This window comes from Empidonax traillii, unplaced genomic scaffold, assembly GCF_003031625.1.
Source record: "Empidonax traillii isolate 1590-97213 ecotype Southwest subspecies unplaced genomic scaffold, ASM303162v1 scaffold326:size758569, whole genome shotgun sequence".
NCBI lineage: Eukaryota > Metazoa > Chordata > Aves > Passeriformes > Tyrannidae > Empidonax > Empidonax traillii.
In genome coordinates this window covers 575397-599150 of record NW_020955519.1, presented here as the reverse complement: position 1 = coordinate 599150, position 23754 = coordinate 575397, and the positions used below count along the sequence as shown (strand labels likewise).

The following is a 23754-nucleotide window of genomic DNA, read 5'->3' as shown; positions in this document are numbered from 1 at the left end:
TAATGATCCAAACTCCCGGAGACTGGGGCAGCAGATAGGAACAAGCTGTAGGCGTCACCCAAATCCCCTTGTAAGGAGTGCGGGTCCCAGGCAGGCGGGTGCCGGGGCTCAGGGGAGGCGTGCGGGCGCTGAAGGACACTCAGGTCAATGTTGCCATCTACTGGGGCCCTGCAGGAGTTGCCAGTTGCGTACAGCTGGAAAACCCTGCCCTCTTGTATTTGTAGTCCGGAGCTGGAAAATGAGCAGATAAGAGCAGATGTCAGCAGATAAAAAGTAAAAGCCTCTCCTCCAAGTTCTTTCAAGCTGAGTTTAGAGAAAAGAGGCTTCCAGAAACTGGGAAAGGAAAAGGGTTCTTGGACTAAATCTGCTGGTGCCTTCCCCTTTCCCTAGAAAAAAAAGCCATCACCAATATGAACATTTCCTTCAAGCAGTTACTACTGGCCTGTACTTTACGATACTTGTAAAGTGTTTTGTACAAGGTGGTTTTGCTCTGTGCCCTGAACGTCTCAATTTCCAAATTAGTCAACCAGTACTTGCATCAAATAAAAGTGTTAGTATTTTTGTGCTCCTAAGAGGCGTGTAGCACTAGGAGGAGAGGAAAGTTATGCCTCATCTTATTTGTTGCATTAATTAGTTTCTTTTACCTATGTAATGCAGATAGATTTGTTAGGTAGATATCAAAGACCAGTCTGTCTCTTCAGTTTTAAGGACACATTAAAACAAGTATGCGAAATGACATTTCAAAGGGTTTATTATTTAAACAGTTTCAACTTGCTAAGCAACTTGAGTCCCTTCAGCTTTTCCTTTTATTTTCCTTCTATCCAGGATATACATAAGTATGTTGATAAAAGATGAAAAATACATATATTTAACAACAACAACAACAAAAATCTGTCAAGGGTAAATTAGTGATACACACCACTCCTCCAACACCCACTGCCTTGCCTTTTCTCTCCCTCCTCCCCCCCTCCCCCCCGGTGCCAGCTTAAAATGTACTAGGATCTCTACAGCCAAATAAATGCTATTTATGACTCCTACCAGGACTTGCTGAATAGGGAAGTTCAAAGGCAGAGAGTTCAGATCTCAATGTCTGATTTTTATCATCACACAAAATTTTGAACAGCAAAAGAAGGAAAAAAGTGTGAAGTTTGAGAGGCAGGAGGATGTTGGACAGAAGGAGTAGCCAATATTTATGTATTAAATTCTTTGAATTACAAGAAGAAATTTGTTTTCAGAAAGACTTTATATTTTCCTCTGAATGCTTTCTTGGTGCAGAAAAAGATTTTCTATCTCCAGTTCAGCTAAAATGGACCAATTGGCACTGAGGGCTGGCATTATTAAGGTGCAGCTTTGGCACAGATGCATATATCTTTGAACAATTCATGCATTATAATAATAACTCAGCAGGTTTAAAAGCAGTAAATAATGACTAAACATGAAACACAATAAAAGCAAAATGTATCAGCCAAAAGGAAGGCAGTTTACAACAGTAACTACAAGAGTAATTATTTTTTCCTATGATAGGTGCAAAGGCATGTGAGATATTAAAACCACTTTTCCAGTTATGCATCCAGTCACTGAAAAAATAACCTAGTAAGTTCTGTTTTCTTTCTTTACTTTGATATTTGAAGAAATTCTGAAATAAATAATATAAAAAAATACAATATTTTAGTAACACACTGAATTAAACTGCTGTAACAAGAAACTGCAGACAGCCCAGCAATCTCCAAACAGTTTTTATAGCTTGCAATTCACCAAATGCCAATTGTGGAAATCTCCTTCCTGTCTGTCACTCAGGTTGCTAACAGTGGCATCCTTTTATGGACTCCTACCCTTTGCAGTTGCTATTCTTTCTTTTCCTCAGAAGAGGAGAAAGGCTTTCCAAAATTTTCACAGGTGAAGCATGCCATATTTTCAGGAAGCACTGGGGAACAATCCTGCCTGGAATGAAATAGTGCATTTATTTTGGTGATATGCCAGTCTGCAAAATCCCTGTGGACATCAATATCTAAATGTTAGGGGTTGTAGGTTTGGTCTGTCAGCTTGACTGCACAACAGCTTTGTTACTTGATAGGGATTCTCCTCCCTTATGCATAATCCTCTTTATGCATTAAGGTTTTTGTTCCTGATGGTATTATTTTGTCTAGCTCTGAATTTCCACATGCTGTCTTGGACTGTTATTGCCCAGCTTGTGATTCTGTTTTTACAAAATCTTGTTAAGCTGGCTCGCTGACAGAAATACAGTCAGAGCAGTGAGCTGAATTTTGTTCATTTACAACTAGCCTGCAGGCAGAAACAATTCTTGTCCTCTCTCATGTGCTGTGACTTCTGTCAGCTCGAGGATTTTGTGCTGAGGTGCCCTGTTGCCCCTTAGCAAAGTTTTCCCTGGGTTATCCTGATTTCTTTACACTATTTATTCCTCCAGCAGGGTCAGTGAAGACACGAACGTGTTGGCCTCTGAAATAGATGCCACAAATCAGTCTAGCACTTCTTTCTAATTTTAATGGAGATGAGCTACTAGTTGCAATTTCTTGAATCTCTCAGTTAAGATGTAGAGAGACCGTAAATCTTAAAGCAACAAACATCCCCAAATCCTACACTTTGAAGTGAGTAGGAGCTCCTGGGTCATCAGCACTTTTCGGAAACAGGCTGCTTAACTAGGTGTCCGAAGCCATTACAGTCTTTTTTCTTTTTTCTTTCTGAAAACTTTGGTCTCAATCTTTGAGGAAATATATAATGAAACATTTACACGGTGTTAGCAGTGCCTCTCTGAAAAGCCTCATACAAAGCCAATGGATACTGTAGCATCCAAACTCAGCACTCCTGTGCCAAGCCAAGCATTTGGCTTGAAGATTCGTTACATTTATTATTACTAGATTTTGTTTGGTGGGATGTATTTTGGGGTTTTGTTTGCTTTCAACTTTTTATCAATAAAAATTTTGAAAACCAAACCAAGAAAACCTAACCCAAATATCAGGCTTGTTGTGGGGGTTTTGGTTTAGTTTGGTTTTTTCTTTTTCTTTTGTTTGTTTGAGTTTTTTTTAAGTTTCTTCTATCAGGACTTTTCATTCCCTACTTACATTGTCTGCTTTCAAAACTTACTTGGGTGTGGGATAGGATATCCTAAACAATTGCTGCAACATCTGCTAAATCATGTTTCTTTGCGGAGTATAACACAACTAAATGTATGCAATATATTATGTTCTTATTCTTGCTTCCTCATTTCTGTCTTAAATTGAAAATTCAGTTTAACTCCACAGTCTCCATAGAAGAATAATGAGCTAATCAAGCTATGTGCTGTTACTTGAATTGGAGACTTTTTTAAAAGAACTAGTACAGTTTTTCCAGTAGATAACTGTATAAGCAATATAGTGAAACATAGATTTAAAAAGCAGACCAATTTCTGATAAATTCTTTATTTCATCAATTAGGAAAGGAGAGGAAGAAACACGAAGGTAGTACCATGACTTATCATCTATTATGGAACATATCATGGCACAAGTGTTTACATTTTACTTCAGAGTAAACTCTTCAGCCTGTGTTGGCTGACTCCTGAGGGCTGACTCATCCTGCTCAGCAGCCTGGCCTGTTGGACTAACAGCCTGCGTGGTGTGGGACTTGTGTTTTAATGGCACAGCGCTTTGTAATCTCATGATGAGCAGATGCTCATAATTTGTATTGGGGGTGGAGCAGATATTCCCCTGCAGCTTGTGGTGCAGGCTGCTCCCATGCAGGGACCCATGCTGGAGAAGCTTCTTTCTGAAGGACTGCACCCATAGAAGGGACCCACACTGGAGCATGATCATGAAGAACTACAGCCCATGAGGAGGACTCACCTTGGAGAAGTTAATGGAGGACTGTCACCTGTGGAAGGGATCCATGCTGGAGCAGGGGAAGAGTGTGAGGAGTCTTCCCCCTGAGGAAGAAGGAGTGGTAAAAAAATTAAACTAATCTCCCCAAGTCAAGTCTGGTTTTCCATGACAGTAACAGGTGAGTGATCTTTCCCTGTCCTTATCTTGACCCATGGGACTTCACTGTATTTTCTCTCCCCTGACCTGAGGAGAGGAGCGACAGAGTGGCTTTGGTGGGCACTTTGGTGGGCACAGCCAGGGTCAACCCAAGTACACCAAAACAGATGTATGATACTTCAGATATGCTATCTCATTTTTCTTATACTTTGGCTTTCCCTCCCAGTTCACAGGATGCCTGTTGCTGCTCATATCTTCAGAGAAGCCTAGTCCTGACAGAGGGGGAATTGGAAAATCAAAGGAATGGCTGTCAATATAGGGCAAGAGAGACAAAGTTTATCACCTCTCACTAGCAAACCTTGCTGTGGTCAGCAAAGCACGGTTAATATCTGTGGGATAATGTGAGACAGTTGAATAGATTTAGGATTTGGTTTTTTTCATTTGAATGTTAGATTGAAGCCTCTTTGAAAAGTAAAATTGAACAAAAATCAAAGAAAGAAGGAGGTCTCCAAACAGAGGGTGCTTGAGTTTGTAAATAATGAAGAACATTTCTGCTTTTTTTCTTCAGGATTTAAAGTCTAGACACTGCATAAATTATCTTTTTATACCCTGATGACATCTGTCTTCTAAAATATGGACGGAGAAACCCCCACCCAGATCAAAAAAGCCAATTTGTTGTAACTTGTGGTTTTCCGTCTATCTGCCCGTCTCCCTTCTTGTCTTTCTTTGAGATTAAGGATGCTCTTAGGCAGAGGGTCATAAAGACTGGTACTGGTTTCAAAAGGTAGTCCTTGAATGAGGAAGACAAGATGGCTTTGGAGCATTGTCCGAATGCTGCCCAAAGTGATGGAGGACAGCACCGCAGGCATACATGCTCTTCACATCTCACAGCTTACAGTACAGAATGTGACCAGTAGTGTATTTATATGTATTTTGTACTTTTCAACACCATTTTGTGTGTATATGTATCTATATCTATATGCAGCATGCATAACAACACAGTAGATTGAGCTCTGGTTTATGGCTTGCCCATTTTGTGACTTAAATGTTCCTCTCTTGACACTGGCTTCTTAGGTCATATAGCCAGGAAAACGAAGTAGATTTGCAAGAGGTAGTAGTAATTACTTGTTTTATTGCTATTCTTTCAGTGTAACTGTAACCAGACATCACGGCACAGGCTTCAACACACTGTTACAGTCCTTTAGAGTTGCCCTTCTCCCTCTGCAAGAGAATCCGATGCCTGAAGCTCTTGGTGCTTGCCTTCTCAAGGCTAGACTTGCAGCAAGAGGAGAGTGAGACGCTCCTCTCCAGCACAGAGATCATATGAGGAGATGAGAATTACAAAAGAACGTCCTAGTGTATAAGCTGCTGTGCTTGATGGCTGCAGTAGCGTAAGTGAGGAACAGCCCCTTTGGAGCAGCGCAGGGTGCCTCATTTCAGAATGTGCTTGGTTACTTCTGGGAGTCCTTTGAAGCCAGTTATATGGACACATGGGCATTTTGAATAATTTACAAAGCAGTCATGAGACATCGTTGGGTGGCACTTTGCTTCTCCTCTTTTCATTCTCTTGAGGAGAAGGTCAAGTGAAGAGATGAAGCTTCCCATGTAGAAATGACAGGAAAGGTGAGGGAAATCCCATTTAGTCAGCATTCAAATTAGTCAACTACTTTGTAATTTCAGAACTATATTAATTTATTTCACATTAAAAATAGAAAGTCTGCAAGAATTTCTTCTTTCTGACAGAGTAACTGATGATTGACAATTGTCCATTTTTTTTTTTTTCTGTTGACTGTTGAGATGATTGTCAGTAAAGCCTTGAGCTGACAGAAATAAATTTAAAGCTGAGAATCTTCCCGGGATAGAAGATATTTCAGACAGTTTTACTAGCAACGGCATGTGTACATGCTGGGCAATTGACTAGGCTGGAAATAAGAATATTTATTAAAAAAACAACAACAACAACAACAACAAAACCAACACAAAAAAAACCAAAACAAACAAAACAAAACCCCCAAAACCCAAAACCAACAAACAAAAATAAAAAGTCTAAGCCATGTAGATATTTTTTAAACAACAACAAAAATCCTTGGTATGACTTTTTAAAAGTTGCATTAAAACAATAGTTAATAAAAGGGGGAAGCTTCTGTGTCAATAAGCTAAGAAAAATCACACTTTTCCAGGATTCTTATTTCAAATTCAAATGGAAATCACTTGTTCATTGTTGTTTTGGTGGGGGGGGGGGTCCGTTATTGCTGTTGTTTGTTTTTAAATTCTATTTTGCATGTGATTTTTAAGCAAAAGGCCATTTTTTAAGTGTCTGATTATGAAAGAAAAGTTGTCCTTATCTATTTTTGTTGTTTAAGAAATATGGATTAAAAAAAAATATTGAAATGATGAAATTTGTTTGGGGGAGAAGGTGTATGGAAGACTTGTTTGAATGTGTAGTTAAATTAGTTCTTAGGATATGTGGCACCAGATAAACTAGATGTAATTTTTAGATTTTTTAATGGTAGCTGCAAATTAGGATAAATATATAGTTGAGATTAGTCTTACTTCCTAGTTCTTATTATTCTTTATATCACTTTTATAAATTTTTCAGGTGTTTAAAAAACCTAAAAGATTTCGCTTTGATATACCCCTGAAGTTTACAACTAGATAGGATGTCTCAAAGTTTTCAATGACATGCTGCAAGCTGTTTAAATACATGCTGCCAGTTTCTGTGTTTTTGATATCAGGATTGTTTTCCTGACCTAGTAATTTACGGGGGTTTGCAACTCAGTGGCCTTATTTTGCATTTAAGATTACCAGTGAAGAGCAAGCTGCTGCTCCTAGTTACTCTAAAAGGCTTGGCTTCTATTTCAATCCTTTGAAGGTTACTTTAACTGAGGAACACTCCAACAAAAGTAGCAGCCTAACTTTGCAAGGCATTTCCATCTGAACTTGTAATAAAAAGTATGTAGTCTGATTCACTCCCTGGGCGAGAGGGAAATAAATCTCCTGCTTAAGACAGTCATTATATCTGGTGCCACATATCAGGTTGTCTCTACAGCTCCCTGTTAAAATAGAGTTGTAGGCTTATTAGCATCCTATTAATATGTGCATAAAATGTAGTCTGTGTCTGAGCCCAAATACACAAGCTGGGAAATCAAAGAGAAATCCTTCACACCTTTTGCTGGCTTCATCCTGAACTTTTATTTAGCTCAAAACAACTTCCTTAAGAGAATTTCCTCTTCTAAAGGAAACACTTTTCTCCATACTTAACAGGAGAATACTGCATTGAATTATTTTTGGAGCGACACAGTCACCATTGGGAGAGAATTACTTTAATCATGACATATGAATCTTAATTTTGTCTTGTGTAAAGTATCAATTAATTTGAAAAGCATTGACTCATCTGGGGCTTTTTTCTTTATAGGTAAAGGTTAGAGATATGTTGAGTAGAGAGTATTTTCACTTATTTATCAAAAGCTTATAAAGGAAGGACTACAAAAGCTGCACTGTGTTACAAGTCGTGTTTTATTTGTATGAACAACAGTAGCATGATTGTTTCTGAGTTCTTTAGGGCTTTATATATACTACAAAATTACCTCTAAAGTTACTTCTGGTTGGTTTAATACTGACTTAGATATTGCAGTGGAAAACCTTTGTCTTAAATAGTCATTGTAATTTAGAATTCATTCTCTTTAGCTTATGTTAGTAAGCATTGGATTTAGGCTGAACTAGTATAAGTCACTATTAAACTGAAATAAGACTCTTGTACAAGTTTAAAATTCAGTGTTTAATTTAAGTGTTTTCTAAACCAGTGCAGCTTGGTGATCAGACAGAGACTGTTCTAGTTGTAAAGTCAAGTAGACTGCAGTCTCATGCTAGTTAAGCACCTTCCTTTTTCCAGGCAGATAGAGAAACACCCTGATAATTTTGTCAGGCAGAAAAGAAAAAAAAATGATTCCCCAATACAGTACTGACTCTTTTATATTCACACTGCAGTTTGGAAATTTGATGAATAAGTATTTGTCAGGTTCTACACATCTCTGATAACATCTTTCCTTGCACTGGTAGTCAGACTATCATTTGACTATTACTGGTTTTTAACTTGTGTTGTTTTGGGAGCCAGTGGTAACTGGCTATGGAAAAGTGCATTTCCTAACTCTTTTTGGTCCAAGCTGGTTCAAAAAGTTACAGCTGAGAGTCTGGCCTGGGCTCCAGAATAATTTGAATAAGTTATCAGGAATTGTAGCTCTTTGTGCATGGGAGAAGGATGCAGAGAATGAGGTGTAACTGGTGGATGGAAATCTTATTCAAGGTGGCATTTGTATAAAGCAAGCTGAGAGCTGCACTTGGGGAGGGAATTGGATAGATCCTTGCATGCACTGTTTTGTCTGATGCCTAGCGAAGTTCTCAAATGTGCCTTATAAACTGATAGGAATTGTTTAAAAAAAGTTAGGCAATTTTGTTAAAGCTTGAGGATTGAGAAAAACTTCATTTGGCAATGGAAGCTGAAGTGCTTTTAAAATCAAACCAGCTATTTGTGCCCTTTAAATTAATCTAATTTAACAGTTCAGACAGTTTCTAGTAGCTTTATGTTGCTCAAACCACCAAAAGTCTGTATTTCGTTCTTCAAGATTTTTGTTTTCCAAAATATTTCCCCCCTTTATTTTCCTGCTTTGCAGCTGCTAGTGAAAGTGTCCCCTGAATTGCCTGCAGCCTGATGGTAACTGTCCTGCAGAACCAGCACCAGCAACCTACAGGCAAGCTCTTCCAACACTGGTGTGCCAATAGGTCTGGAAAAGGTACTTCATCCAACTACTGTTGTCAAAAAGATTTGTAAAAGTATGCTAATGCTTCTTTTTACAGGAGTTCCTCGCACACTGTTGCTCAGAGCTTCCACGGCATTATTTCCCATTGTATGGTAATGTCAAATAAATATATGGGGGACTGGAAAATGCAGACTTCCTCCTCTGCTGGAGCCTGCAAGCACGAAATGGCTGAACTTTTGTGGCCTTGTCAACTCTCTTATGGGGACCTCTAAGTCTAAAAAGAATCAACATCTCACATTTTCTTCTCTTCCAGTATTTTAAGCTCATTTAAAGTCTGTTTTCCACAATAAATCATATTTATCCATAATTCATGGATTTAATGCAAATATGGAAATGAAATTAAATTTAAAAAATAAAAACCTAATTTTTTTTTTCCCAAGATCTTTTTGTAGAGGAGACCATATCTGTAGAAATTAATAGACCAGCTCAGCTGTTTTTGTTGTAAAGGCCTGTAGATGTCTAACTGGACTCATGTTCATTTGCAGGCATGTCTGCACGGCCATAGTGCACCCTGCAGTGTTTTGGGTACACAGAAGAAAAACAGCAGTGGTGATGAAAATAAGCATACTTAAATAAGGGACTGTGGCTGCTGACAAACTTCAAATCAGCTTTATCCTTACAATTTAAACTTGGAAGTACTTGAGATACATTAATATGTCAATATTTATGTAGCGAAAGTCTTTAGCACTGATTGCCTCAAATCTGCAGCATACTTTTAAGTCAACCTCCAGTTGTCTCCCCTCGGCACTTGTCAGCTCACATCACGAAGTGAGGCTGACGTCAGATGGATGGATGGACGTAGGACGTGCTTCACCTTGTGTGTGCCAGCTGCTAGCGGATGTTTTGGTCCACAGATCCAGATTAGAGGTTGCTCAAAGTGAAAAACCCCAAGTGGATGCTGGGTCCTCAGTCCTGACCTTCATTTTGCAGGTTCAGCTTCCTCTGTGTGGTGCTAATTTAAGTGTGACCAGAGATGTGCACCCAGATTCTGTTAATTTAATTAGTCTTAATGTGTCTGTAGTGCATCTTAGGAGGTGTGAAACTCTTGGTCGTTGCTATTTGTACTGATGAAGTCTGTAAAAATGTATTAGGACTTAAAATCTTAACCTGGGGAATGCAATTCCTTGGTATGCTAGCATATAATCACTCATTTTTAGTAGTGACAGCTATATATTTTGAGCAAATAAAATAACCTAAAGACTGCAGGGCTGGTTGTGCCAGTCTGTTAAAAAATGAAGGTCTGTAGGAGCAAAGAGTAGTGATTTTGGATTTTTTTTTTCTTAACGGCTTTCTTCAGAAGAAAAAATTTGGGGGAGTATTGAAGAGAAAGGGGGAAAAATTGACTGCAGGGAAAACTCTAGTGGAGGACCTGCATCTGTTTCTCTGTTGAATTTAGCAGGTATGATGAGAACCCCCACAAAGTATGTCTACAGCGAAGCAAGGCATTTAAGTATGTGCTTTAATGCTTGATATCTGCCGCCTTTCTAACCACAAATTTCATAGTTGCTCTGCGTAGGAATGTACATATGTAACAGGTTATGGAGAGTAGAAACAAGTGGGCGTACACAGTGTAGGGACAATGCTTTGCTCTGCTCATTGCCTGCAGATGTCCAAGCTATGACTGTCTGTGCTGTCTGTGAGCCAGCATCTTTGGAAACTGGGGCTGTAAAACTGTAGTGTGTGACCTGTTGATCTCCATGGTGTCTCCTGGTGCTTCTCTTTTATGGTCTTTTTACACCTCTCTAGCCTTCCCAGTGCTGGCATTGCTGGAATGCAGCACCAGACCCTGGGACAAGACAGGTGAAATGGTTGTAAACTAACAAGGAAATGAAAGCCTTTGCTCTTCTCCTCACCCATTTTGGATTTCAGTAAGACTGTTAGCATGATAGCATTGTAGTTATATTTAAAGGAACACAAAATGTGAATCACTATATGTAGTGATTGTGACTGTGACAGTTACTTATTAACACCTGAATATCAATATAGTGCTGGTCAAGTATCTGTAAATCTTATCAACCAGCCACAGTGATGCAGAGAAGGGCAAATCTCATGTCTACATTTTACTTGATTTGCGAGATCAGGTTCTGACATCTAAAATTTAGAGCCACTTTTGATCTGATGCTCACTTAATCACATTTTTATGCTTTTTACCCATTTCGTAATAGTTGATGTAAGAAGGGAAAATGTGAAAGGGGGTGACAGTAGAAAATGAGCAGAGCAAAATAGAAAATGCACTGTCTGCCTCTTTCTCAATCCATTTTTGAGTTTAGTTTATCCAGGGCTTCTGATGCAGCCTGTTGTTTTTTCCATGCAGGGAGAAACTGGGCACCCAGTGACTGAAAATTATGTACGTTACTAGTACAAGCCTGAATTTTTCAATTTCTTTAACAATTAGCCTTTCAAGAATGCCAACTGGGAATCTCATGAAAGTATTAAATATTGCTCCTTATTTATTGTAAATATTAGTGATTTAAAAGAACTTGCAAACTGTGCCCATTTCCTCTGAACAGTTTTTGTTCCGAGATTTTTGTTTGTGTGAAATTACCTACGTTTATAGGTAGTGAATGCTCACAGTTACTATACTTAGCTGGCAGGGAGAAATAGTGCTATTGGTTTTAGTAGTGCAAGAGGTAGCACTGAGAGATACTACTAAAAGTAGCTGTTCCTACTGTTTGCATAAATCTTGTGCAAAACCTAAACAGGACCTTGAACTCCTGGAGAGCAACAGATGTGGAAAAACTATTGTCTCTAATTGACACTGTGGTGTCAGGTGAATAGAAGCAGTGAGCTAAACAAGTTTTTCCTCTGGGGAAGAACTACTAAGCTACGTTTCTGATCTCTGGGATGATGCTATGTTCCCACCTTTCCCTTTGGCGAACACTAAACTATCTGTGACAGCATTTACTTGGTAGCATGCTCCCAGTAAATGTTTCAGATTTTTCTTATAAATCTGTCATATTTAAATGGCTATTAGGTTTGCAACAAATAATTTCTTACCATTCAGAATGTGAATCTCATTTTCTTGGGAAAAATAGAACAATGCAAACCTTATTTCTTTCACAAAGAAATAACTTTTAAAAGTTTCACAAACTCACAAAACCTCCTCAAATCTCTGACTATAATAGACTCAGTGATCTACAGACTCAGTAATCTACAGTTTGAATGATGGAGAGTGTAAGATGATTTTTTTCTCCATGGGAAATTAAAATTTTTACTTTCTTCATGAAGATATGATGTGATTTTTCACAAGTGTGTGAATCTTTATAATCCTGCCTAATCTTGTAGCATGAGATTCCTCTTAACCTCAACTGCTAAAAGTTAAGTATCTCTCCTAAGCTAGTAATCTAGGAAGTAATTTCCCACCTTCCCCCACCTCCCCCAGCAGATAGCGATGCCAGGGTGATTCATCTCACCTGTTTTACTCACCTATCCTAGAATGGGATAAATGGCGATCTGGAGACACTTATCTCTCTTGCTTGACTATAGAAGGAGTCTCAATGACTGGGTTGGACGAGCCACCTGATTTCTAGGTGGCTATGGAGCAGGGAGACTACCTCTTTTGATCTCAGTGTAGAAGATGTAGTTTTCAAAGACGTTTTCTTAGTGCTGAAAGGATTGCTTGTATATTTGCACACATTCGTACAAATAATACCTTTCTTATTACTTGGTGTTTTGTGTATGGATTTGTGTACACTTTAATGATCAGTACTTAAGTGTATAATTTTGTGTCCTAAATTTCTTTCTGAGAAGTAGCAAGGTGAAATGTATGTACGCGGATAAGGTACGCAGGCACAACAACTCCCTTCACACAGAGGAACAGGGAAGCTCTCACTGTAACTGCGTGAAACTCCTACCAGTTTGGTACCTGAAAAAGGCCAATCTAGGCTGATGCCAAAAGGAATAAATAAATCTAATTCTGAAAAATCAGTAAACGTCCATAATAGTTGTATCCTTTTAGCTGTGGAGGAAGATGTTTGAGTTCACACGTATTCATGGAGCGGCACCTCAACAGATTCCACTCAGTTCAGTTCTCTGGTAAGTCTAGATCTGTGGAAAAGGGCAACCTGGTTAGGGAAACTGAGGTTTCCCTAGCTGTTGTTTTTCTGTATTGCTGAGGAACATCAGTTTCTGGATTGTTTTGGTACACTAACTTCTGTGAAGCAGCGCTCCTGTTCCAGCATGCCAGGAAACAGTGATGCAGACCCTTTAGCACTTGGTTCCCTGCTGAGCTGAGAGGAACCACCCAGGTACTGAATTTCCCGACCTTTGGTGGCTTCGTTGTCTCCTTGAAGTGCTGAGCTGCAAAGCAGCAGCAGTGAGAAGTTAGTGCTGCCATAGTACTTGGTGGGTCCCAGACACTAACTGTGGCATGAACGCTGGACAGGTGAGCCATGGGTACACATAGGGACTGTGGGTTTTTTGTTCAATTATCCTTCTGGATTCTAGGCTGGCAGTATCTGGGAATGATAAGGACACTTCTATACCACACACCTGTATGACAGTACCAAGACACGTCACAAGGCTTAAGGCATATATCTGGCTATTGTTCAAAACTCATTGGATGGATGTTCTGAGAACTCTGTTGCAGAGTTTATCCCTGTCACAGATGATTTTCAGTGCTGGCTGGGGGGACCTGTTGCATGGAAAGGCTGCACAGCTCTCTTATGTTGGATGGATGAGCAGGATTTGGGAGTTACAGTGAGAACTGTCAGCAGAGGCAGCAGAGGGAGCAAGGGGGTGGGTAACTGGGCACACCTTTGCCAAAAGCCAGTTAGGATTTAACATACAGTGCTATGGGAAACTAACTCATCTGCTGATGTATGATTTTTTGAAATGGTAAAAATGGGGAAAAATTATTAAAAATGAAGGAAAATCAAAGAGTGACATGGAGAACTGTGAATTAGCACCCCTGTGAACTGCTTTCCTTGTTGTCTTGTAATGCCGAAAGCATTGAGAAACTATTGGACTTCAGCTGATGATATTTTGGTTAACTTTCATCTAGCAGTGATGATGGAAGCAGAAATGGCATGTGTGAGAGCACTCTGGCTGTGAGACAAGGTTAATTTAGTGAAGTTAAGTGGATTGTTTCACCCCTATTGTGTTATGACACACACTAGAAAGAGCTCTCAGTTCTCTGGGCTGGACTCTGACTTCCCTGTGTGTTTTGCAGTGCTATAATGCTGCAAAAGTGCTTAATTGTGGAAAAGCAGTGGCAGGTTGCAAAGTTTTGGTTTGGGAGATTACAACCAGCTTTTTTAAATTTTGTATCTTACAATCTCAGTGCAAAATTGAAAATCTTATTTTGTGTCACATTTCAATAAAACTGTGCTTCCTAAGGGAAGATGTGAAGTGCAATCTATGAGGCACTTTAAAAGTCTGGGTAATTTATTGAAGTTCTTCATATGGTAGATACAAAATATCTCACAGTTGGCATAAGGATCTCAAAATTGCATATATTTCATGCCGTGTTTTTGGCTGAAGTAGAATATATTTTTGTCACTTTGTTAATTGTTGAAGACCTTGACTTAATTTTAAGAACAATATCCTTTTCACTCTGTTCTACCCGAAAGGTTATGATTAGGAAAAAATCAGTGTTCTTATGGCAAAAGTCTGAGAATTCACATATGTTTTCTCTGTGAATCCATTTTCCTGACCTAAGCCGTTGAGTTTTGCATTGTCCTCCAAAAGAGAAGTTGAAAAGGAGTGAGAGAGAGAGACAAAGGATCACAGTATCTCAATTTTACTTTCTTTCCTGAAAAGTGTTCTCTTTGGACAGACAGTAATTGTAGTTTCTAATGACACAAACTTGAAGGGAAACAGAAGAAGACTACAAACAGGTTTATGGGCCTATCAGCAGGAATATGTGGCTACAAATTGCTGAGTAAATGAAACAGCCTGTTGTTTCCTAAGCCTGAGTTTGTGAGTGTTATGCCAAAGTATTTGAGGAGGAGCTAGAGCACCAGGCGGTGTAAAGGATACCTGCTGGGCCCTAATTGGTGCCCACTGTTGTTAATGGCTTCCTGTGGCTGAATGTTTACTTGTCATTTGTTTTGTGCTTTGTTTCCCAGCTACTGGAAGGAAAAAAAATACTGACCAAAACTTTATTTTGCTTTTAAGTGGACATCACTGGACATCAAGTGCCATGCTGCAAATTGTCCCACAACACTAAGTACCTTGAGACTATTCCTCAGTCCTGTTATTAGCTGTTAGGCTTCAGAGTTAAATTTGCTTTAGATATTGGTTTTGAATTTGAAAAATTACCTGATTTTTTTTGCAAAGTATTTTTATTATATATGCAATACATATTATATATTATATAACTAAGAAAATTATGCCATATAAATGTCTAAAGCTTTTTCTGCTGCTAGTCTTTGTATGGTTTAACATTTTAAAAATACTTCAGAGAATATCAGTCTATTTTTAGGCATCTGTTTTCCTGAAATGTCCATTTCTCTCATAAATCTCATTTTCTGTGGGATACTTGTAAGTGGTCCGCAAAAGATGAAAAAGAATGAAAACCTGCATGCTCAGAGCTTCCCTGCAAAAGAATTCCTTTCCTGTATATGATGCAGTTGCTGTCTGGTTTAGTGGGGTTTTTTTCTCTTCTGATCCGAAGGGATTAAAAAGAAAACTATCCAGGTCAATGTTTCAGACCCTTTGCTTACCCTGTCCTTGATTTCTCTAACAAGACAGCCTGTTATTACCGGCTGTGGTGTGAACACCACCCTGCTGGGAAAAAGGAGTGAAACCACTATTTTTAACTGGGCCACCAAATAGTTTGTGGTGAATGACCATGTACACACATTGCTGATGAAGAAGGAATTAGAACTAGTAAAAACATCCTAATCCTATAATCTTAAATCATGTGCTTCTCCCATACTGGATTGTGGAAGTTGGTTTTTTTTGACTGGTATCAAGGGAGATTTAGTTTCAGTAATCCTGGAGAACAACACAGACTTCAGATAAAAATTACCTATATCTCAATGTAGCAACTAATTCTTACTGCAAGAATTTTTAAATATTTGTCCTCTGTTCACAGGGACATACAGCTTGAAATACAGAAACATAGTATGATTGCAAAGAACTGAATCAGTTTGTGATAAGGCTGTGTTTGAGAGCCAGTTCTATGGCAGTAATATGTTAGACTTCAGGCAGTCTTTGAGATGACCTCAGAGGCAGATCAGACAACATGGGAGAAGATTTCCCTGAAGTAAAGAGCACTTTCTGGGGGGACATAAATCTAATTTCTGGATTACCACTGCCTATTGTTTCAGCTCTGTTTCACATGTGTATCTCTTCCATGTGCATTTGGCTCACACATCTTGCGGATGCACTGTCCACAAAGTATTCTCATACTATTTTCTTGCCACTCTACATAACAGCGACTGGAGTTCTTTATTGGGTGTGGAGTTTGGAAGCTACTAAAATCTGAAGGAAACTTTACGCAGTGTAGAAGGCCATGATTTAGATATAGAGTTCCAAATATTTAATCTGTGCTTACCTAGGTAGTGGAGAGAGAGAAGGAAAATGGGCTCCAAATTGCCCCTAGCATGTAGCCAGGCAGATTTTCACTTTGTAGGCTGATCTCAGGAAAAGCACTCTAGCTGATGTGGGAGCCCTTTTCTGTAATTCCTGAAGGACCTTGGTTGGTAAGAATAAAGAGGCATCTAAGCTGATTTCACCTGAGTAGGAAGATGGTGATCAAATAACAGCAGAGGGAGGAGTAAAGATTTGCCCCATCTTCAAGGGGAAGCTTAATGTATCTGAGAGTATCCTTAGTCCTAAGTATGTCTCTAACACATCCTCTGGCATGTAGCAATGTATTTGTTACCTTTTATTTGTTCTTGTTATTGAGTATTAAATAATCTAGTATTTTTATGTAACCTTTCTCTCTTGGACTGGAAGACTAAACTCCAGAACCAACAGGACTGTGAATACTTTTTGGATGTTGGTTCCACTGGGTTGTCGTAATTCACAGATCAAATAAAACCCTGGGGATATAAGATCAAAATTTTTGTTCTCTTACACATTTGGTCAAAGCTGAATATTTAAGCAGTGTAGCTGGGTGGGGAGGGGGGAAGAAAGAAGCCCCAAACCGATTGCAAAAAGTGACAACAAGAAGGCAGCAAGAAAAAAAGCCAGATCTTTAAGTGTTCTAGGAAAGTGTAACTCATTAAAACAAATGATTCTGTTATCTTTTGGGTCACATGAGAATCAAGTCCAGTAATATGGTATTATCCCTTTAGAGTATTTCTTCTGTTTATCACATTTTTTCTGCTTGTTAAACAAAAAACATCCCAGTCTATAGAAAAAGAAAGTCAAAAGTACATTTCAAACAGACATATGAAATGCCAAAATCCAAAGTAATCTTAAAATTATTTTAATAAAAAAGAAGCCTCTGTGCCAGAATATGTAGATACTCTGATCAGTTTGCCCAACATGTTTTGAACAAGTGGTTTTCATGATTGATTGTACTACAGTATTAAACTGATTATGCAAGTGCATTTATCTTTGGGTTAGGATGAGACATATCTTGATTTTGGTTTCAATAATTTATGTATTACTTGCTCATTTTGATCCCCCCATACTAATAAGGAGATCATGTTCTCAGTCTTGTTTCTCTCTTAACCTTTCCCTATCTATTTTATACCCTTATGTTGGTTTATACTCTAATTTTTACCACAATCTTACAAATATGGACTTGGTTTACTGCAACTATTCCATTAATCTGAACTTGCATGTTGAATCAAAGCTGCCAGATCTATATATAAATTAAGGGAAAAGAGTATTAGTCGATTAAAACTGATCCTTTGATTTCTATAGAGGTGTCTCAATCTCCATCAGTAGATCTGGAGCATAGATTACTCAGCACTTACACTCTGCTTGTAGTATAAAATGTCTTACACAGATCTATGAGTACTGTGATATTAAGAGATTTTTAAAATTCTATAGATAAATGCTAGTCTAGAAACTGAGTGTTGGAAAGATGTTGAAATAAAACCATTTCAATTTCTTTCACAAGCTTGCAGTAAAATTTTGTTTGTGGATTTTCTTTGACTTTACAGTGATTTCTACCAAAATTTTGCCTTCTGCTACCTTTGTAAGAACCATTATGCAGCAACTGGCCATGATTTCTCAAAACCGAGGTTGTGAGCAGCTGAAAAAATAAGCAATTTTTATTATAGTTAAACAAAACGCTTGTGCTTTCAAACAGTGCTACTTAGACCAGTATTATGCCATCCAAAATCATTCCTCACTGTGTCTAAGCTGTGCTTGGAACAGGAAAATAGTGGGGACAGATACCATGAGCTGGTCTGCTCTGGCAGACCCACTGCCTCAGTCCTTGTTTTGGACCTGCCTCCATGTTTCAAATGCTTATACAAGAAAAGTAATCCTTTTGCTGACAGATGTTCCCTGAAAAAAAAAAAAAAGTTCTTTCATTAGAACAGCATTTTTGGCTATCAAGCTGTGGCTCCACTGTGGTTTTGCTAGAGTAGTAGTGTCCCATGGTGGTGGAATTGCTCCCTGCCTTCCCTGCAGTATTCTTTAGTCAGACAACTGTCTGACAAGGATTAAAATTTGGACCTAGATTTAGAAACATGCTCATTCAGTTTCTTAGTTCTTTGTAACTTCTCAGTTGTGAAGGATGAGGAATAACCCCTATGTTTTTCTTGGAGGGCTTGGGATGACCCTTTTATTTCACTGTAAGTTTGACAGTGTACTCATGTACACCTACGTGCCATGGGAATGACACTGTGCTGTATGGTAGGAAGGGACTGAATAAAGTTAGAGGAAAGAAATATTAATTATTCAGACAGTGTTTCCACGCTAGGGAAGTTCTGTGTCAGATTCAGGGACTCCCTCCTGTTAGGGGGAAGCAAAAAAACTGAATAAGAGAATATTTGTCAAGGTATCCGAGTTTTTTATGTCCCTTATGAAAACTAAGTGATATGGAGACAGGAAGATTGAGGATATATAAGTTGAAGAGGAGTGACACAGAGATAAGAAAGTTGCAAATGCTCAGAAGAAGCTTTATTGGTGTTTGCCCCAGTGTTCGTGGTAGAACACCTTCTCTTCCAGTCCACCGTGGCCAGATGTCCAGTGCAAAGATGCTGTGAACAGAAAATGCAAAAAGAGTAAGTTTAAAGGATGGTGATAAATAATGCTTGAAAAGACCTAATAGCACTCCTAGTTCTAATTATATGCATAGAAGGGATTTGTTATCACGTCTGAAAACTGTTTTGGTAAAAACCACTTCTCAGATAAGTTGGCCATGAAAACTGCTTGGGTGAAACAGCAGCAGGCTAAGAAGGAAACCAAAATATCTCCCAGTTTTACTTCAGGCCCCTTCTCACCTCCTCCCCTCAAGCCCACTTGTTTCCCCTCTTTGTGTACAGTTCACCAGCTGTGCCCTGTGAGATGAGCTGGGGTGGGCTGCGTTCCTCACACTTCTATGTGATGCACACATCGCTCTCCCCGTCTGTCAGACTTAGCAGTATTTCTCGGGCCAGACTGTCAGGTTGCTGAGAATAAGTGAGGGTTTGATTTGCGGTTTGCATTCTTTTCCTAAGTACTACATGCTCTGGAGAGAAGTCAAAAGCAGCTCTATGATTATGAACTCAACAGTTCCATCCATCTATCTTCTAATTTAATGAAGTCAGTTCTGTCCAAAAGGTATTTCACATTTGGGCCCACTAAACTCATTTATATTACAAGGGACAAAAATAACAACCTTTTTCTATAGGAACAAAAAATGTGGTGAGCCTCAGTCTCTTATTGCCAAATTAAATATTCTAATTTTAAATCCAGATTTTATTTTTTTTTCTGCATAGATATGCACATGGTCATTTTGTTTTACCTGCTTCTTAATGATACTCCATTTGATGCTGCAGTATGATACAACTTTTTTCTTCTCAGAAGTGCTGAAACCAAACTCTATAGTAACCGATTGTCAGAACAACTTTTTCTGTGTCTCCAGACTTGTAGTGTATTCATCCCTGTTATCTAGATAACGTAACAACATCACCAATCTTAATAGTGTTTGTGGAGAGGACTTTTCTACTCCCTACCACTCATCCGTAACATGTTGATTGCTTTCTGTTTTGACCGAAGAGGGAGGCTACAAATCCTGTACTACAGGTGGCAGAGCTGCAGTGCTCCAACACTTGTCCTCAGCTCCATTGGTGACGAATGGGCCTGCCAATGCCCAGCTACTTACTTGCACAACTTCAGCTGTGCCTCTTGTGGCTGATGTATCTGTCAAGGCTGCACATTCTTCCTGTGGCAAGGATGCAGGTGACAAGTTAGGTTTTAGTTAAAGCATTTAAGCTATAAGGCTGAGGCCTCTAAGGTGGCCTTTAATATGAGAGGAAGAGCTGACTGATTTGATATGATGAATGATTTTCTTTTGATCAAGGGAAGGCTTCAGCCTCCTGTCCAGCTTACAGCTAAGCCTCTCTCCTCCCAGTTAGACTAGAGACAAATGTACTGTGTGGTCTCTGCAATATGTAAAGCCTTGATAGACTTGAAGTTGCACAGGTCTCTTCTGTCAAACTGAAGATGCTGCTTACACCACTTCCCCCAGCTATAGTCCCTTGTGACAGAATCTCCTCTATAGGATGACCTGGCATGGAGGATTCCCCCCTGTCATCCTGCTGCCACCCTGGCAGCCTGCACAGCTGCCACCACCTTGTTTTTTGGGAAGATGAGGGAAAGTGGAAAGACACAGTTATCTTTTCTGACCATCTGACCTCTTCCCTAATTTTACCTCTGCCTTTTCGGGGTAGCACTCTAATTCACCAGCAGGTGGGAAAAGAGCTGGTTATGGCAGGCTTTGCCCTATAAGGGCATCAACATGCCCTGGAGAATAATAAACAAATGAAGTTTAATAAATGAAGACCTACTTGTGCTCTGGGTAGGATTTAGCATTGGAGAACAGGGATTGGGAGAGCTTTGCTTTGACTGAGATGTGGAGTTCTTGCCTTCGGCCCATGGAACACCAGACAATACCAAACAATGTCTTTTGTCTGTAGGCTGGAAAAGGGCTTGGGTAAGCAAATTTCACTTTGGTCTCTCTCTTTACACCTGACAGCTACGGTCTCTGAGCTGGAGCCAGGAGTAACTCACAGTGAACCCTTCTGATGAGCAGACATCCTACACAGAACAGGGGGACTTGGACCTGCTTCATGCTTTTGTGTAGGCTGACACGAAGGCTTGGGCAATCATGTATCACTAAAACAGATGTATTCCATTGCTATTAAAAGCAGCTTTGAGGCCATTTTCATTTCCACCTTTATTGTCTGAGTAGATGTTGCCTCTATAAATTGCAGTTTTGTCTATCCTTAAAATTACCTTTCCATAGGATTCAGCCACCAGCTGACACCTTTAGGAGGATTTAGAGTAACTGTTATCCAGTGTGCGGAGCTGGCAAAGAGCAGCATGAAATGAAGGTGAAATTTACCCCATTAACAGGGCAAAAGTGAAAACACAGAAATGTAATTGTTCTAAATCTTTATTTAAGGAAAAACCCACATATGAACTACTATCTAGTCTGGATTAGCTGCCAGGAAGCCAAATCATGCACCCAGAGAAAACATTGGATGATTTCCCTCTGTGACAGCACCCTGGGTTCCCACCAATGTAAGCGTCAGCACAAAACAGTTCCCAAGTGCTGGTGGTGAGAAAGCAGCCTGTCTTAGCTTCTGGAAAGAGGCTTATTTGTAGCCACTTTCGGGTGACTCTTGGTAATTGTTCCCAAACGAAGGGAGGGTTAGCTGGGGTGTCACCAAACCGTGAGGGGGCCTGATCAGCCTTTCATCCTGCCCCAGGCCAAGGGTGGACCACACAGACCCTGTTTGCCTGACCCAAGGCAAATATGCCTTGGCTCAGTGCTTGTTTCTGTATGCTTGGCCGAGGCAGAAAGTGATTGTTCACAAACAGGTGAGAGAAAAATAAAGTGGAGAAATGAAGGAGCAGCCTTTTATGCGTGAAAGGGGGGCAAGGCCACTTGAAAATTACTTGAAAACCCCTGAACCTTTCAGACAATTATATTGGCAAGATGATAAGAAGGACAAGTGAATTGAAGTCCAGGTATTTTAGAAGAGAAAATGGAAAATAGAAAGTTCAGGCCAGGAGTTTAGATGGGCTGGTTGCAATGGGTTGTCTTATTCTGGCATGTCCCGGTTGGAGTGGCTTAACTGTGGTCCCACGAGTGGGATGGGGAAGGAAAACCAAAGAGGGGAAGATGGCACATATGCAGATTGAGTTCTTGATACTGACTTTTCTTCCTCCTAGTATTTTGTATATTAAGAATATATTTATTCTCACACAAGGAGTTGCAAGTAGTTATGACGCTGAGCCATTCTACAGTGATAACCTGTGCAATGCAAGTGTATAGGTAGCCGTGGGTGCAAGTCTGTGGAGAATCAGGCCCAGAAAGCTTTTTTTTTTCTCTATGAAATACAAATGGCTTTCAATCAAAGGCCTACTCACAAACTGGCACTAATTTAAATGTTTTGGGTGGGTTTTTTGTTTGTTTGTTTGTTTGTTTGTTTTTTAACTTATACAGGTAATTGATGTGGGTTTTACGTAGACATTGCCTAGAGCATTTCCTGGTTTTGTATTGTTGCCCACCGCAGTTAGAGAGATATAGTAAAATCCTAAGATTTGTTGGTGCTTATGCTCACAGAATAAACCTTCACAAATGTTAGTGCCCTTGCACTTTCCTTAATTTCCCTGCTTCCATCATATAAAGCCAGGCAAGTCTTCTTTCAATTTTCATTTGATTCAGCTGTGCTCTTCAGCTATGGTTAAATGAGGATCCTTAGACTCATGAAGTTAAAATAATTGTTTAAAATATTTTTCCTCTGCAGTTCTTGTTCTCTAGCTCTAACTTTAGTTTACAGAGAGGCCAGCTTCTTGTTACTCTGAGAAAACAGAATTTTTATGGAATTGCTGCAGGGAGCAACCCTAGACTAGAGGAGGATGAGATCCAGAGTTCACATTTCAATACTTCATCTGAGTTTTAAAATAGAAGACAAAAGAGAATAGAATAGTTCAGCTGGAAAGGACCTATAGTGATCATCTAGTTCAAGTGTCTATCAGTTTGAACAAGCAAACAAAAAAAAAATCTGTATATAAAATCTTTTATAAAGAAGCTGTAATTCTTGCAAATTTGTCCCAAATTGTAGCTATTAAAACAATTACAATGTAGGCAAGGAGATGTTGTTTTCTTTTTTCTTGGTTGATATCATTGTGCATAATAAACTCTGGAAGTGAATGACATTTATCTGAATAGCAAGAAAATAGATCCCCTTTCCAGACGTTACTTACACTTGGAACACTGCTTATGTCGAAGCAGAACTGCATGTATTTACTATTGAAAGTTGGAATTTTATTAAAATCCATCTCGGGCATCAAATTGCAGTCTGCAATCTTGGTTTAGGTAGAGACACTTACATTCATGGAGACTAGAACGTGCCAGACAGTCCTGTTGCAGAGAACAGCAGCTGCGATGCTCCAGGAAGGGCTGTCGATACACCACCTGCATGCAGCCACATGGGCTTGAAGGCTAAGAGAGTTTCCTGGAATAGGCACCAGCTGCTTCATGCTGCTTAACTTCTGTACTAGAAAGCTTCCCTTGGCCTGTTTGATTTACTAGTGTTGGCAGAGCATCAGCAGCCCCTAAGAAATGGTTTGTAGTCTGGCATGTTGAAGAAATCAGTGAAAAACACTGAGAGCAAACAGGCTGGCTTCCTGAAAGGCAGAGTATCCTGCACCAGTAGCATTCATTTCATGTCTCTCAAAAGATACTTTGAAGCATAAAATGAGAGTTTAAATATGATAACTGTTGTCTTTTCCACTGGAATTATTCTAAATGAAAGTAAACTGGAGGAACTAATATTGTAAGTAAATTGCGTAAATGTGTAAGTAAATAATTTCTTCACTTTCACCCTTATTCTCAGGAAATC

The 23754-nt window shown here is 39.3% G+C and overlaps 1 long non-coding RNA gene across 1 annotated transcript in view; it reads left to right on the top strand.

The window, feature by feature from the left end:
* Positions 1-23754, top strand: part of LOC114061329 — a 54267-nt gene that overhangs the window by 10546 nt on the left and 19967 nt on the right. The window contains exon 2 of the long non-coding RNA XR_003572090.1: positions 8639-8758. This is a non-coding gene — a long non-coding RNA (uncharacterized LOC114061329). The remainder of the gene's footprint in view (positions 1-8638; positions 8759-23754) is intronic.